Source organism: Mus pahari, chromosome X (assembly GCF_900095145.1).
Source record: "Mus pahari chromosome X, PAHARI_EIJ_v1.1, whole genome shotgun sequence".
NCBI classification, from domain to species: domain Eukaryota; kingdom Metazoa; phylum Chordata; class Mammalia; order Rodentia; family Muridae; genus Mus; species Mus pahari.
The window spans coordinates 34,792,311-34,808,250 of NC_034613.1; the positions used below are offsets into that span (position 1 = coordinate 34,792,311).

The following is a 15,940-nucleotide window of genomic DNA, read 5'->3' on the forward strand; positions in this document are numbered from 1 at the left end:
AGGGGTATTTATTCAAGGTTGTTAGTCACCCGTGGATAACTTTATTTGTCCACTGATGCTTAAATAAATGCATCATCCATCAGTAAGAATATTTATGAAGAAATTTATAACAAAAATCATTATTGCTTCTCAAATTATGAAAGGAAACAGTATATAAAAGTTACTGAAGAATGTCACAATAAAATTATACCAATGCCTAGTGTTACTTGTTTTTAGGTTGGTGGACAGTAAAATAATGTAGATACTGAAGAATAAATATGAATCAACCATGATAGTATTCTTGATGTGCTACCCAACAAAATATTTGTAAGACACAAAGAAATGTCACCCAGTCATTCCCAGCCTGTGTGTCTGCCTAGTTTTGCAAGAAAAACCTCAGTTCATCAACATTCTGTGAAAATGCCATAAACTTCTACAATCTCTCAAATATTTGGGAGGATATTTAACTCACAGTTGTAAAAATGTTTACTTTGGTAAAATATTTATTTGATTTTCAGTTTCATAGTTTGCTATATATTTGAAGGCATTAAAAACGTATGGTCTATTTTATCATGTGGAGTCCTCAACATCTTATTTAAAGAACAGTCAAGAAGGAGGCCGAGATATATGTGTGAATGAGTCAAGACTATTTTCTTCCCAAGAAGTCATTAATAGGACTGAAGGCAAGGTTCTGAAACAGAATCTATTGACTACAATCGCTATGAGGCTCTATAACCTTTGAAAAAATAAAAACTCACCAATCCACTTCATGTGAATATTTCTTTTCCTGTATCATTCTAAAATATTTTATTTCTTAAGTAATCAGTATATTTTTATATTTTTTATATTAAATACAGTAGAAATTAGTTTTGAATGGCTTTCATATTGAACTGATGGATTTCTACTATCTTTAATGTTAAACATACATTTCTAGAGATGAGAAAACTTACATTGAAAAAGGAGGCCTTTATATAAAACTCTAATTGAAAATGAGTCATGTTCTTCTAGTGATAAACTTCTAAAAGTCAGAGAATTTCTCATCTCATATGAAAAATTTTTGTTTTTGCTTCTGTTATGGATAACATCATGCCTCTGAATATGGAACTGTCTTTTCTATAGTTTTGATATCCCTTTTGATATTACTTGTTAAAATATGATTAGTACGATGTACTAATATTCCTTCATTTTTATCATATTTAATCATTTATATTGGTTTTGGTATATATAATAAAGCCAGATAAAGACTATTTGTCCCCAAATTACAAAATTTGAGTTGACATGGGAACTGAATGATTTATTTAAAATCATAACTTTATACTATTCCAACAGGTTATCATAAAACTATGAATAAAGCACTCAACTTGATGGAAAAACCCTCTTGAGTACTTTTCAAGTTATCATAAAAATGGTTAATTTCTCAATATTGTCAGACTTTTCATTTTCTTTTCAGCTATGAAAGGAATATGTCAATATATTAGTTACTGGGTAACAGAAATGTTTCAGGTGTTATATGCCAACCTTAGTGTTTGCATGGGACCTCTCAGAATGTCTATCTTGTATTGCTCCTATTATGAACATAGAGTTTTTCATTCTTTGGCCTCACTTTATTTTCAGTACCCTCATCCTGCACACTAACCTGCTTATTAGATATTTCCCAACATGATCATGGATTTGTCGACATGTCCAATTTTTCCTCAACAGTACCATTGCACAATAGATGACAATATCTGCTTCAACTGAATTTCAATGTTTTGGGCAAATGCCTTAGGTTTTGCACCCTCCCCTGCCTCACTGTAAACAATTTTGAACAGGTGAAAACAAAGACAAACACATTATGTCAGGCCTTCTGGTAAACCCCAGACTTGGTAAAAAGCTAAACTTTGCTTCTCAGGTATGGGTTCCCAGACCTAAAGCATAGATACCATCTTCAAGACCATAGATTTACTAGGGAAGAAAGGACAAGTATTAATCTGATATGACTTTGCCATATGTGGTGCCCATGATTGTTCATGGTATTGAACATTAAGTAATATTTAATAATAAACCACTTAGGTATGATATTGCCAGTGAATCCACCCATAGAGGTGAGAGCTTCATGCCCATTTGCTGAAAGCATTTAGAGATAGCTGAGAAGAATTGAAACGAAGAAGGAAGCAGGTTTGTCACATGATGAAGTAATAAAAAAGGATGTAACAAAATTTCATATTTAAAAAAAATAATTCTACCACTAATTTTGTAACTCATATGTCCCATCAGACTCATCTCATAATAAATTGAAATGTTTGGAATTTTATACCACATGTCAATTACTGACTGGGTGGGCCAATCCCTGTGTGGGGGAAGACATGCTGTCCAGTAAGGTTATTATTTTATTTTTGAGGTACTATGCAGAGGAACTGACCTCTAGAAAAGCATGTTCTTCTTTGAAGGACTTTATTGATACATTTTTCAAACCAATCGTAGTTGCAAAATTTCTATTCTATTCCTGAGTACATACTGATATGAATGACACTTTAATACAGAGAAAGAATTCTTAAGAAAATAAGTAATGCATAGTTTAAATTGATTGTCAAATACAAGGACATACACAAAGACTTTGGCATTTCTGAGTCTTTCATGAATGCATCTTTTGACAGCTGATTTAAGTCAATTCATGCTTCAAAGGAACATAAACAAACTTGGCCATGGAAGGATGTAAAATGGGACACATAAACATATTGTTTAGCAACAATTGTTTCACTGAAAATTTCTTTAGCTATTCAAAATACGAAGATGTAGAAACACTTATTTTCAATGTCTTAATTTATAACCATTTTAATAATAAACCTGTACATTTCGTTCACCTATTTGTCATATAAAATGATATTAAGAACCTATAATCTAGATATAGTGCCTGAGAAAAAAGATATTTTATCTTAATTAGTAAATCAAATCTGATTCTAAATTACAATACACATTACTTTCTTGTCCTGAAATGTCAAAATTCTGATCAGGAGGTTAGAAGGGTAGCATATTGTAAACTAATGCCCCGTCTTCCTGACAGCCATGGAAAGGGTGAAGAAACAATAATTATAAACAAAACTATTTGGCTAGGTTGTCAAGAAAGCCTAACTTCAAAGTTAGTTTCTTGTATGTTTTTAATTTGTTTTTCCAAATAGTGCTATAATAAACAAGACAGAAAATAAGCAACTTTTCCTATCTAAAATAAAGGACACCTGAAACATTTCTGTTACCCAGTAACTAATATATTGACATATGTTTCAGGTGTCCTTTAATATTTAGGCCCAACACACCTAAGAAGGAAAACTCAGGTACAATGTTTAAAATGGTGGGTTTCTTGTTGTGTGAGTGGTCAATCCAAAGCTAACCTGAATATTCCAAGAACATTTCCTTACCTCTCTTTTATTTTCTTCCCTCCTCTCTTCCAGGCTACCTTCCTTCTGTTTTTATTCCCTCCGTGTTTAAAGAAATCTTTATAAAATTACTAGTTCACATATACATATTATAGTAAACAATATATTATGATATAGTATATGTTATATGTTACAAATTATATATATACATTATATATTTTATATATAACATTATATGATATGTTATTATATATTATATGTATATAGTAAATCCAGAGATGGAAAAGAATCTGACTTTCAGCATTAGTAGGTTATAGAACAGTCAAATTATATATATATAATATATATGTATATATATATTACATAAATATACAAATTTATATATTGTATAAATATATAATTTTTATATGATGGTAAACTCTTATCAAAGTAATCAAGGAGAAATTTGAGAACAGAAATGTTTACTAAAAATTCTACTAGAAAGAACAATAATGAGCAAAGTAGACAGAAGAAATAATTGATTAGTATGAAAACTGATTCATTAAGATTATACAGTTCAAAGAGCAGAAAATATACAAAAATCTAGAAAAATGAAAGCAAGAGGAGAGTCATGGAATACCACCAAGCACACTAGTTAGTATATGTGACACCAACCCAGTGGTAGAATAAAACAACTATAAGATTTTTGAACCCACAGAGTAAAGTGATTTGTAGGAAAATTGGTATTGAGTTATGAGGATCAGAGTACTAATGGAGAAATAATCCTTTGTATTTCTGGAATCCAACTCAGAAATAATGTTATTCCCCTATGGACATGTTTTTTACTTGATTATCCAAGGAAAATCATCTACCAATCTTCATCTGTCAATGAAGAGTCACATGCTAGTGACTTTTCAGAAACTGGACTAACTGCTTACAGTGTTATTAAAATTGGACTCGAAAGATACTCTAGAATTAGGATCCAAGCCATAATCCCAATTTATCATTGGTTACAAAAGGATTAGGAAGGAGAGTTATCCTAGTATCTGGGGCATGCAGTCAAGTATTGTAAGAGTGCTGCCTCTGAGCCTTAGAATAATCTAATTCAGAGAATCCTTGCCTTTCATAATTGGATTTCTGACTCTATCAAATAGTTGATTCAGGAGACCTCTGATGATTCAGATAATTCAGATATTGTGGTTTGAGTATGACTAGCCCAGGGAGTGCCAATCTTTGGATGTATGGCCCTGTTGTAGTAGATGTGGTCTCATTAGAGTAGGTGTCCCACTGTGGGCTTGGGCTTTAAAACCCTCATCATAGCTACCTGGAAGTCAGTCTTCTAGCAGCCTTCAGATGAAGATGTAGCACTCTCAGCTCCTCCTGCACCATGCCTGCCTGTATGCTGTCATGCTCCTGCCTTGATAATAATTGACCGGACCTCTGAACCTGTAAGCCTGCCACAGTTAAATGCTGTCTTTACAAGAGTTGTGGTCATGGTGTCTGTTCGTAGCAGTAAAACCCTAAGACAGAAGTTGATGCCAAGAGTGTGGTATTGCTGTGATAGGCCCAACATATCACATTCTCTCAATCAAAAGACTGAGAGAATGTAGATTTTGAAACTTTGGATTTGGGGATTTGGAAAGCTGTCAAATCCTTTTAGTGGAGCATAATTGGCCATCCTAGTAGGAAGATGGAAGACTTCATTAGTGAGAGTGATTTAAACTGTTCAGACGTTTCAATGGAGATTAATTTTAGTATGTAGCATAGAGATTCTTTTTGTGATATTTTGGTGAAGAATATCAGTGCTTTTGGCCCTTGTCTGAAGAGTCTACCTAAAACTAAGGTAAAGAGATTAATATTAATTACATTGACAAAAGAAGTCTCAGAAATGCTCAACAGAGAATTTGTTCTCTGGTTAAGTCTCATGAAGAATGTTTTGAACACATGTAGCAAGCTTAGAATGAAAAAAAATTATATGGTTCAAGTAATAATAAAGGGGTTCCAGGAAATGAAATGAACCCAAATCCTGTGTTCAAGGATAGTAAATTGAATTAAGAGAGTGGTGAGCTTGCAAGACCAAGACCCAGCACAGGGGAATGCCAGGGCCAAGAAGTGGGAGTGGGTAGGTAGGGGAGCAGGGTGGGGGGAGGGTATTGGGAACTTCCGGGATAGCATTTGAAATGTAAATAAGGAAAATATCTAATAAAAAAGTGTCAAAGAGAGTGGTGATCTTAGGGCAAGATCCTACCGAGTTAAATTTAGGTTCAGGCATGGTAGTACAAGCCTTTAATCCCAGGAGGCAGAGACAAGCAGGGACCCTGGGACAAAACAGGCTCTAGGTGAAGGAAAGCTTAAGTCCAGGCGTGGCAGTACACACCTTTAATCCAAACTTTACAGGAGACAGAGCCATGCAGATCTTTGAGTTTCAGGTCAATCTACAGAACAAATTCCAGGACAGCCAAGCATAGGCAATGAGAAAATTGGAAAGTGGGAACCTGGTGATGTTATAACAGAACAAGGGGGTGCATTCCAGTTACAGCAAGCACCAGAATACAGCAGCTTAGGCTAGATGTCTCTGGCTTTGAAGTCAGGAGGAGAGGGAGACTAATGGGACAATTGGTGCAGGTTAACTGGAGCTAAGAAATTAAGCAGTGATTAAGAAGAGGCCAGAAAAGAGAGAGAGAGAGAGAGAGAGAGAGAGAGAGAGAGAGAGAGAGAGAGAGAGACACCATCATCACCGAAGTGAGATTTTCTGGGAACTATTTTCTGAGAACACAAAGAGACTGTGTTCCAGGGATAGCCAAGTTTGTACCTCTGTATGCAGCTAGACATTATAATGTGTAAGAGTCACCAAAGTGGTAGTGGTTTTGAAGGCATGAAGGGGTCATGAAGAGCAGGTAAAGCTTGGAACTGTAAGAGGCCATGGAATGCCATTGGTGAAGATGGAGCCTCAATTGCAATTGAAGGCCCAGGACTAAAGAGGCCATACAAAGAAACTGAGGATTGGCACCACAATGGAAGCCTATGACAGACTATTGGTGAGGCCTAGTTGCAGTGAACAACCCCAGAATTTTAGAGATGCTAGGATCATGGGATGATCACCAGGAACAGCAGCAGTGGAGTCAACCAAAACTAGAGAGGGCAGAGCTGAAGTGACCTATGCCCTCTTGAGAAGTCCAGAAGATTGTATGTGGATCCTAGGCATAGAAAAAAGAATCTGTAAAATTGAAGTTGACTTGGAGTCTCCAAGATGTTAGAGATCTTAGAGCTGTGGGATATCTACTGAGGGAAGCTGATAACAGTGAGTAAAAAGAGTCCAAGTATCAGAAATTAGTGTCAAAATAATAATTGGAGATCTGAAGACTGTTTTGACATCAGACATGGAGATGCACAGTTTGGAGTTTGTCCAATTGGTTTTCTGTCTTGCTTTGGAGATTAGAGTTAAGTGATTAGATGAATCTCAGGAGAGACTTTGAGCTTTGGACTTTTAGCATTGTTGAAACTGCTATAAACTATGGGGACTTTGGAAGTTGGACTAAATGTACTTTACATTATGTTGTGTATAGGTATGGTCCCCATAGACTCATATGTTTGAACAAGCCTATACAGGGGCTGGGAGTGGGATGTGATGGTTTGAGCATGCCTAGCCCAGGGAGTGGCAGTATTTGGAGGTGTGGCCTTGTTGAAATAGGTGTCCCACTGTGGGCTTCGGCTTTAAAACCCTCATCTTAGGTGTTTGAAAGTCAATCTTCTTCTGGTGGCCTTCAGATGAAGTTGTAGACCTCTCAGCTCCCTCTGCACCATGCCTGCCTGGATGCTGCCATGCTCTCACCTTGATGATAATGGACTGAACCTCTGAACCTGTAAGATAGCCCCAATTAAATGTTGTCCTTATAAGAGTTGCCTTGGTCATGGTGTCTGTTCACAGCAGTAAAACCCTAAGATAGCAGGAATTTTGTGAACCTTAGCACCACCCTAGTAACTTCAGTATTAGGTGACAGTCATATGTAGAAAAACAGCTATACACAAATTCAAACATCTAATATACTGGAATAAATACCAAACATATTCAGTGCTCAAATAGTGACACTCATTCACAAGGATCAATAATAACCAAAGAATTATGACAAAATCAATCACAGAGAATATTGTGTGAGAAATTGACCACAAGGAGATTGACAATTCAAAAGTTATTTTAAGTAGGCCAAGCACACATTAAGGAAATAGAGAGGAATGATTTAGAAATTTACCACAATAATTTACCAGATTGAAGTATTATCCCCAAAATCATGCACTGCTGTTTTAAAATACAAGAGTTTTATTTCTAGTTCCCACATTAGGCTGTTTACAACTATCTGTAGTTCCAGCTACAGGACTTCAGTGGACACCTGTTCTCATGCCCCTTTTCCCACACACACATGCAGGTGCACACTCACATAAGCATACACATATAAACACATACTCACAATTGTAAATATAAATCTTTAAAAATGATACTAAAATTTTTTGAACTAAATAATAGATAATGTTAACAAAACAATTAAAAACCAACATATTCAGAGGTTAGGCAGGGACAAAGAGTGGAGCAGAGACTGAAGGAAAGGCCATCCAGAGACTGCCCCACGTGGGAATTCATCCCATATGCAGACACTAAACCAAGGCACTATTGCTGATGCAAAGAAATGCTTGCTGACAGGGGATGGGGATGAGATAGGGTGTTTGTGGAGGAGAAAGCAGGAAGGGAGATAACATTTGAAATGTAAATAAATAAAATAACCATAAAAAAATAAAAATTAAAACCTGTAACAGTAGTCAATGTGTTTGGATAGAAGTTATTTGAAAATATAGGCCAAGAATAAAAGTAAAAATAATGGAAAGTGGTAAAGGACAATTCAATGATTTATGGAACACAGAAAAAGCAAATATTTAGGCCACTCATATTCAAGAAACCAGAAAAAGGGGAAAAAAGTATAAAAGTTACTTAAATATGTAGTTGGGAGTGATAGAGCTATTACTGCAGAGCCCGGACTGTGCTGCTGCACACCCGATGCCCCTTATCATTCATTAGTGTTCCAAAAAGTTTTAAAGTTCAAGATGGCAACCTTGAAGGATGGGCTGATTATGAATATTATTAGGGACGAACAGGCTCCCCAGAACAAGATTATTGTTGTTGGCACTGTTGTTGTTGGCATGGCTTTTACCAAGGGTATCCTAGTAAAGGACATGGCAAGATGAGATTGCCCTTGTTGATGTCATGGAGGAAAAATTAGAGGGAGAGATGGTAGATCTTCAGCACGGTAGCCTTTTCTCAGAATATTGTCTCTGGCAAAGAGTACATGTGCCTGCAAGTTCCAAGCTGGTCATCACCATGGTGGGGGCCTTTCAGCAAGAGGGAGAGAGCTGACTCAACTGGGTCCAGTGAAATGTAAACATCCTCAAATTCATCATTCTCAACATTGTGAAGTACAAAACTGCAATGCACTTATTGTCTCAAATGCAATGGATAACTTGACTTCAGTGGCTTGGAAAATACATGGTTATTGGAAGTGGTTGCAATCTGGATTCAACTAAGTTCAGTTACCTGATATGTATGGCTAGGAGGTCACCCACTGAACTTTCATGGATGGGCCCTAGGATAGCATGGGGAATTCAGTTTGCCTGTGTAGAGTGGCATGAATGCTATGATGTTTCCCTGAAGAATCTGAATGCAGAAGTTGATACTGATGCAAAAAAGGAGCAGTGGAAGGAGGTAAACAAGCAGGTAGTTGACAGTGCCTATGAAGTGATCAAACTAAAAGGTTATATATCTTGAGCCATCTGCCTTTCTGTGGCAGACTTGGCCAGCACATCCTATTTCAACCATGATTAAGGATCACCATGGAATCATGGATGATGTCTTCACCAGTGTCCCTTAGGCCGTGGGACAAAATGCAATCTCAGATGTTGTGAAGATGATGGTGACTCCTCAAGAGGAAGCCCGATTGAAGAAGAGTACAGTTACAGTCTAGATAATCCAGAAAGAGCTGCAATTCTAAACTCTTCCTGGTGTCCTAGCACTTCACTGTCTAGTCTGCAATAGGATTTCTATAGGGACCACACAATGACTCCTCATCTGAACTATGGATAATGAAGTATTAAGATGGTCTGGGGAAAACCTCAGATCCTACAGCTCTACCTTGATGCTAAGTGGTACTTGTGTAGTAGTAACATGGTTAATGTGACAATCCTATTGTGCCTGAGACACAATGCCAATTGTAAGAAGGCTGTGAGCCTGCTGTGTCCACTGTGCTATACACCCTCACCAAACATGTCTAGGCCAACAAGTTCCCAATTAGTCATAACCAGGCTCTAGTGTGTAAGTCCATTATGCATAGCTTGTACATAACTGTTGTAAAGGACATTTTGTGTACTATAAGTGTCTATGTTGTATATTGCAAAATTATGTAAAAAAGTAAGTTCTGCATATGGATAGGCAACTAACCACATAAGTGTTATGCCAATGAAAACATCAAATAAATCTTGAACAGTGTGGCTGGGGAAGGAAATGATAGCAGAAGATCTTTAAAACCTGAAGAAATATCAAAATATGCAAGTATAGTATATCTTTAAATATTTTTCATCACTGTAGGTGGTTAAAATATCAGAGCCCCTAGGAGGCTTTGACATATTTTTTTGCCTTTTTTTCCCCTCCTATGGGTTGAAGTTAAATTGTGTCTACTATTTTTTAATGCCAATGTTTTTGTAACTATTTCAGATCATTTGTAGGTTCAGTCTACACATAACATAATAAACATTCATTGTTGCTAGACAATACAAGAATGGTATTGAATAAGTGATAATAAACACTGATCACATACATGCATTGTGTTTGGCATTATATTCTACATTCATGGTTCTTATAGAACTCACATTCAGCCAAAGGAAAAATGCTTTACATTAACTCCCTTTTTCAGAAAGAGAAATTGAGATATAGAAATGAAGTAAATTTAAGCCAGTTTACAGAGCCTGTTTATGACAGAACAAGGATTTAAAGCCAGGATGTTTAGCTACAGAATGTTAGCCCTTTACATTTAGGCAAAACTAGCAGCATTGTTAATATTATAATTAATTATTATTTGTTTAAAAGTGTTATATTATTTAGTTTACCATTGCTTAACACAACTACCTTACCTAAGCAAATGATATATTTTAGAAAATTGACTCACAAAAAAGTCAAAGGTTACAAATCAGATTCATTAAAAAATATGATGATTCCCCATATAGTTTAATCAAGTTATTGGACTTCCAAGAACAAAATCCTTAGTTCAGGAAGAAAAAAGGAAATTTTATGTCATGGTTTCTATATCCTTAGCCCAGGGAGTGGAACTGTGAGGAGATGTAGCCTTGTTGGAGTATATGTGTCACTGTGAGTCTGGGCTTTGAGACCCTCATCCTAGCTGCCTGGAAGCCAGAATTCTGCTAGCAGCCTTCAGTTGAAGTTATAGAATTCTCAGCTTCTCCTGCACCATGCCCGCCTGGATGCTGCCATGTTTGTATCTTGATGATAATGGACTAAATCTCTGAACCTGTAAGCTAGCCCCAATTAAATGTCCTTATAATAGTTACCTTGGTCAAGCTGTCTATTTACAGAAGTAAAACTTTAAGACAGTTTAACATATATTTAATTGCCAAAAGCTCCCTTCACACAAAAATATATGAAAAATTGAGTATTATGACATTTTCAAAGTCCTGAAGGGGTTAAAATGACACCCAGTATTATTATATCCAGAAACTTCACAAATCATAGAAATAAATCTCAGGGTGAACATTTTTTACAAAAAATAAAAGGTGTGGATTTTTTTTGTTCAATTTAGTATTTTCCCTTTTATTAAAAATAGATTAAAAGTACACTGCCAGATTAAGAATATCCTAAACACTGTAACTATGTTGTGTAGAATTTATTTTGATTATAATAACTGTGATAATTATCTAAGACCTTTATAACATAAAATAAGTACATTAAAGCACATGAACTCAAAATTAAGGTAGAGGATTTAAATAAACATTTAAGACTTTTTTCATTTGCCATAAATGTCATGTTGTTTTTAATTTCAAGCTATATAATTATGTTTTATAGAAGATTCCTGGCAAACATGATGACAATCCTACGATAGGAAAAAAAAAAAAAAACAAATATAAAACTCCCTGCGACATAGCAGGGTTTTTTTTTTTCTACAAACACAAATGCTGAGCAAAGAAATAAGCTAAAAAACAAATAGAGAAAAAGCAACAACAGAGTGGAAGCAGTTAATCCCTGTCTACTAATAATGCCACGGTGTGCATATAGATGCAATTCTCCAGTTACAAAAGAAAGAATGGCTGACTGAAGTTTGAAAAGAGCCAAATGCATGCTACAGTAGACCTCCTACAAGATACTCATCCAACTCTCAATAGCTGCAGAGATTTTGGATCCTGAAGGAGAACCTACGCCAATATTTTCCCTAACTCTATTCTAAATATGTATACTTATATCTAAAGATCAGTGTAGTTTTCATACCTCCACGAGGACATTCTTTTTGCATTAGATGGAGATCATTACAAAAAGTCATAAGTAGGCAAATTTGAGAGAAAAAGTGATAGCAAGATGTTCACCCACAATTGATATATCTATAACACTACCCCATAGCTAAGGGTGAGGGAACTTTGATCAAGAGGAAGCAGAAAGACTGCAAGAGCAAAAGGACCAAATCATTTCCTATGAGATAATTCCTGTCAATATGGTAGCCTCAACATTACCTGCATTATGAAAACATTAGCTGACATGTCAACTTGGATGGAAGAAAACTCAGAAGGACCCACCTATAGATGAATTGTAGATAATTGACTGGTTTTCAAGCAGGGATTATCAGCATCATCCAGGGAGGAACACTCTCATGGTGATATAAGCAGTGTGTGTGTCTGAATATGTGTGTGTGTGTGTGTGTGTGTGTGTGTGTGTGTGTGTGTATACTAACAATAATTAAAGAAAAGGTCCCTTGAGAAGGCATATGGAGGATACAGGAGAGGTGGTTGGGGAAGAGAGGCAAGAATAGTTATAGTTCAAAAACAATACTCATCAATGAAACTTTCAAAAAACAAAAAAATTAGAACGAATGATATAGACTGTAAGTATAGACGAACTGGAAAAGATCAAAAACCAAGTAAATGGTTTGAGTATGTAAAAACCAAGAGAGCAGCAAGAGCTGTCTTTCCATATTTCAAAATATTCTGTAAGTTCAAACTATAAAAGTGAGACAGAGGATTTTTTTATACATTGATAAACTGACCAATTTGGCATATGAGTTTATCAAAATTATATATATATATATATATATATATATATATATATATATATATATATATGAGAATCTACATATGGAAAACAAATATTCATATATCTATAGGGGTAAATTGACTATCATTAAATAATAGGCAATTTATGAAAAATATTGTAGACTAGTATGTTTACTTCCATACATTCTATTCAACATTAGACTGGCAAGTTCTAGTATAATCAATTTTGAAAGGTAAAATAAATGAAAAAATTGATTGAAAGTTAAGAAATAACTTCACACCCATATTTATTGCAACACTATTTACAATAGTCAAGTTACAGAATGAGCCTATATGACATCAACATATAAACAAATGCATTAAATACACACACACACACACACACACATATATATATATATATATATATATACACATATATATATATATATATCTTCATTATACATATATATATATGTGTGTGTGTGTGTGTGTGTGAGAGAGATGTGGCTTTATTTAATCATAGTAAAAATAATCTCATGTCATTATTTGAAGGAAAATATATGCATATCCATATTATATTAAAAAATAAGATACAAACCCAGGCTTTCTCCTTGTAGTCTTCCTTGTTAGTCTTTGAGTCTGTTTTATAGCATGATTATTTTGTACTTTTTGACTAATATCTACTTATAAGTGCATACATACAATGTTTATCTTTCTTGGTCTGCTTGTTGATATCCATGCAGGCCTCCCCTTTTCTGAGGGTAAGGGGGAGGCTGGATGGGGAATGGGAGATGAGAGGGAGGGTAAGCTGTGATCAGGATGTAAAGTATAAATAATTAATAAATTTTTTTTAAAAAGTAAGTTGTAGAAAGACAGACATCACATATGTTGTCATATATAGATCCTTGAAAATAAAGAGTGTGTGCATGTGTATGAAAATGGAAGTGTAACTATTCATTGCTTGATAATATTTGGAGACTCAGGACAGGAGTAGCAGAGACAAAGATGGAAGTAGAGATAAGATCAGTGTATATGGTACTGTTTCCATGACTGAAATGTCTATCGTTTTCCTTTGTTTTATTGAACAAAGTCTCATCTTTTAGCCCAGGGCATCTTTGAATTTATTATGTAGTCTAGGCTGTCCTTGAACTCAGCAGTCATCTCTTCTCAAGCACTTGTATCAAATGACAGAGTTACATGCATGAACTTCTTTATCGGGCACAAATGAAAATTTAATGAAATCCTCAATAAATACAATACATATAGGCTAAAATAATCTGCATGAAAGAAAATGAAAAGATAAAGCTCCCTATTCACAAGTTTTAAAACTGGACATATAGAAAACCACATTTCACCAAAAATATTATATGTGATTGCTACACAAACGGTGTAAGGGCAATAGAAAATAGTCAGGTGAAACCTGTACACTAAGCATGAACTCTACAAAAGTTAAGAAAACAGTAATTCACAGTAAAACTTAAAACATAAAGTTTAAAATTACTAATACTTTGAGAATTTAATAAATAAAAATAAATGTATTTTTGATTATACCAATTCCATATTGTTATGGGATACAACCTGAGATGATCACTCAAACACAGTTTATAGCCAACAGAAAGCCTTCATTCCAGATGGCTGGGACTGTACTCAGGTATTCGAACCTATGTGTCACCAGGAGCTGAAGGGGTTTGCAACCTCATAGGAATAACAACATCAACCATCCACACCCCGCAGAGCTCCTAGGGACTAAACCACCAACCAAAAAGTACACATGAAGGGACCCATGGTTCCAGCCACAAATGTAGCAGAGGATAGCCTTGTTGGACATCACTGGGATGAGAGACCCTTGGTCCTGTGAAGGCTTGATGCCCCAGATGCCTATGAGCACCCTCATAGAAGCAGGGGGAGGGGGATGGGATAAGAGGTTTCTAGAGGGGAAATCAGGAAAAGGGGTAATATTTGAAATGTAAATAAATAAAATATCCAATAAAAGAAAAAAATAAGCAAGGGGCATTTACAGGCAAAAACCATATCCTGTTATCTTAGTTGGCAAGTGCATGGAGATATCTGCACAAGGAGGCATTTTAATATGAACTACCATAAATTAGCTGGGCCATCATGGGTTTGGGTCCTAGGATAGAATTGGATATTTTCCACAGGATTCTCCATCAAGGAGATGAAATTTTAGTTAAACCTAGAATGGCCTCCACAAGAATACAAGATGTAGGAAGTTCTGCCTTGTCTAATCCTAATGCTTTATCACCCAAAACCAACACCTTTCTCCTTCTGTTTTATTTCCCCATATATCATCAAACTTCATGGTAACAAATTCTTCTTCTTCTTCTTCTTCTTCTTCTTCTTCTTCTTCTTCTTCTTCTTCTTCTTCTTCTTCTTCTTCTTCTTCTTCTTCTTCTTCTTCTTCTTCTTCTTCTTCTTCTTCTTCTTCCTCCTCCTCCTCCTCCTCCTCCTCCTCCTCCTCCTCCTCTTCTAACACTTAGGTTTACTTGTATACATACTGATGTTTGGCCAGAAAAGGGACATATTTAGCAACAAACTGAACAATTAATTACAATGAGAAGTATATGTCTCAAAATGCTGCAAGTCCACCAGCAATGAAGTAGTGTTCCTCTTTTTCAACATCCTTGACAGCATGTGCTGTCACATGAATTTTTTTATTTTAGATTTACTTTTATTAGATGTTTTCTTCATTTACATTTCAAATGTTATCCCCTTTCATAGTTTCCTCTCTGAAAATCCCCTATAACCCCCCCGCTCCCCAACCCACCCACTCCCACTTCCTGGCCCTGGCATTCCCCTATACTGGGGCCTAGAATCTTCAAAAGACCAAGGGCTTCTCCTCCCACTGATGGCTGACTGAGCCGTCCTCTGCTACATATGAAGCTAGAGACATGAGATCTGGGGGTACTGGTTAGTTCATATTGTTGTTTCTCCTATATGGCTGCAGACCCCTTCAGTTCCTTGGGTACTTTCTCTAGCTCCTTCATTGTGGACCCTGTGTTCCATCCAATAGATGACTGTGAGCATCCACTTCTGTATTTGCCAGGCACTGGCATAGCCTCAGAGAAGATAGCTATATCAGAGTTCTGTCAGCAAAATCTTGTTTTGAGTTGTGCAAATTATATCTCAGGTATTCTAAGTTTCTGGGCTAATAGCCACTTATCAGTGAGTGCATATCATGTGTGTTCTTTTGTGACTGGGTTACCTCACTCAGGATGATGTCTTCCAGATCCATCCATTTGCCTAAGAATTTCATAAATTTATTGTTTTTAATAGCTTAGTAGTATTCCATTGTGTAAATGAAGCACATTTTCTGT

The 15,940-nt window shown here is 35.8% G+C and overlaps 1 pseudogene; it reads left to right on the forward strand.

Moving 5' to 3' along the window:
• Positions 1-8,405: 8,405 nt before the first annotated feature.
• Positions 8,406-9,226, forward strand: LOC110314192 (annotated as a pseudogene).
• The last annotated feature ends 6,714 nt before the right edge of the window (positions 9,227-15,940 follow it).